The sequence below is a fragment of the Choristoneura fumiferana genome, chromosome 13 (assembly GCF_025370935.1).
Source record: "Choristoneura fumiferana chromosome 13, NRCan_CFum_1, whole genome shotgun sequence".
NCBI classification, from domain to species: domain Eukaryota; kingdom Metazoa; phylum Arthropoda; class Insecta; order Lepidoptera; family Tortricidae; genus Choristoneura; species Choristoneura fumiferana.
Window position 1 is genome coordinate 276,386 of NC_133484.1, and position 2,370 is coordinate 278,755.

Consider the following 2,370-nt stretch of genomic DNA (forward strand, 5'->3'; position numbering starts at 1 on the left):
GATCAAGATAGGTACAATTGAAATAAACATGTTTGACATTCAGTGGAAGTGCCCAAATGCTTCACTGTTAAAAAAATGAATTGGAGACGTATATAATAGTCTCCTAAATTTCTGCTCTAGCAACCATTTTGGATTACGAAGGCAAGCTCTATAAGGCTCTTCAGTCGGTGTGAATGCCTCCCAACCTCCCCCGACAACTCTAGGTTAACCTACCGCCATTTCTGGAAGTATAATGGGAATCTCGGATTAAAGTAAAGTTTTAATTAGTTGCAATAGTGAATTGGAAAAGTATGAGCGAGAATTTAGTTAAATTCGAGGCCGTATTTGAAATTCAAATTGGTTTGCTTAATAGTATTTGAATTCATCATCATCATCATTATCATCATCAGCCTATAGCAGTCCACTGCTGGACATAGGCCTCCCCCAATGAACACCATTGCGCCCTGTCCTCGTCTACACGCATCCAGTTTCTACCAGCAGCCTTTCGCAGATAGTCTCTCCACCTGGACGGAGGGCGTCCTACGTTACTTTTGCCAAGACGCGGTCTCCACTCGAGAACTAACTAAATCTCTACCCCAGCGGTTGTGCGCATTTTTTCTCCATGTTGTCACGACTAATTCTTTTCTTTCTTTCAAAATACTTATATCCGTTGAGACTTCTGGTCAGGTGATTTTCGATTGCGCGCAGTAATATTAGCGGATTAAATTGTGATACATTTAGTGCAAAAAGCAGTACCATTTTTAATAAAGTTCAAATAGAAAATGATTCTTAATTTATAGGTTTTTTTTCTGTTCCTATACCTATGCCATCCACGAAGGGATATTTGGAATAATTCCGATCCGCATTAGCGATCCCTTCAAATAGCGAACCTACTGTGTTAAAAATAAAGTTGTGTTAAATACTTGTGATGTTACATATCATTCAATATATTGTAAATCTGTTTTAAAAAATATATATATATACTCGTTGGGTTTCTTGCCGGATTCTTCTCAGCAGAGGTTTCCGAACCGGTGGTAGATTTTTTTTTTGACATTCATAAGTGCTTGTTATGGCCTGATTGAATAAAGATATTTTTGACTTTGACTTGACTTTGACTGAAACGCGTGATTTTGTCAAAATTAGCCATTAATGGTATTGTTATAAGAACCACGGCACGCGTCATCGTGAATGACTCTTATCTATTATATCAGTTCTCTGTGAACCGATTTCGATGATTCTTATTTATTGAACAGAATATGTCAAAGGTTTTGCCTTGAAAATTCCTCAAAATTAGCTCAGTTGATCAAGGTATTTAAAGGCTTATAATAAAATACAATGTCTCTGATCTATATGTCATCACGGCAACACACATTTTTTTTTTTGTTTTTATTCGAATGGATGGCAAATGAGCAAGTGAGTCTCCTGGTGGTAAGAGATCACCACCGCCCATAGACACCTGCAACACCAGGGGATTGCAGATGCGTTGCTAACCTAGAGGCCTAAGATGGGATACCTCAAGTGCCAGTAATTTCGCCGGCTCTCTTACTCTCCACGCCCGAAAAACAGTGCAAGCACTGCTGCTTCACGGCAGGATTAGCAGCAAGATGGTGGTAGCAATCCGGCGGACCTTGCACAAGGTCCTACCACTGCAAAAACGCACATTGGTTAAAGTCTTTCGAGAAAAGAGAGTACAAAATTTAAATTATTAGTCTCATTCATGTACATTCGAGCACTCAATCGTCAACGTTTCACCGAAATCAAATGTATTGTATTAATTATTTTTAAATACACGGAATTGTCTATTAGTAGAAGTTATTTCTAATTAACTTAAACAGAAGCAAATTGATTATAAACGGATAATGTTCTAGTTTAGAAATAGCTAGAGAGTCTGCTTTTTGCCCCGTTCGAGTTTGAACTTTGAAAAGCAATTAACCTATTTTGCTGGTTGAATGAAGGGTTTTCAGGTAAAACGAAGACAAATAATTAAAAAATTCCCGTATCTTTCAATAATATCAGCCGTAGGGCGTCCTTGTTGAACATCTTATCTGCTTACTATCATAGTCTCATAGGAATATTGTGTACACAACAATACTTGGATCTAACTCAGTTATCCGAAAATATTTTTTTTGATTGAACGTCCAGTTGCTTCGGTTGGAAGCAGCCGCATCCAACTTGAACCCGCGGCTTTAAACAGGTCACCTGCCCATCTCGTTGTTGGACGTCCTACGCTGCGCTTACCGATCCGTGGTCTCCATTGCAGAACTTTTCAGCCCAGTACAACCATCATCATTATCACTTTTTTTGTATGATTTTAGGTATGACAAAGAGAGCCTCTCTTTTATACTGTAAATAGCCCGTCTTAAAATAAATGGGGTTAAATAGTGTTAAGTT

The 2,370-nt window shown here is 38.4% G+C and overlaps 1 protein-coding gene and 1 pseudogene across 11 annotated transcripts in view; one reads left to right on the top strand and one right to left on the bottom strand.

The window, feature by feature from the left end:
• Positions 1-173, top strand: part of LOC141434416 (WD repeat-containing protein 13-like) — a 4,168-nt pseudogene extending 3,995 nt beyond the window's left edge.
• Positions 1-2,370, bottom strand: part of LOC141434549 (uncharacterized) — a 512,720-nt gene that overhangs the window by 176,037 nt on the left and 334,313 nt on the right. The gene's annotated exons all lie outside the window — the stretch shown is intronic.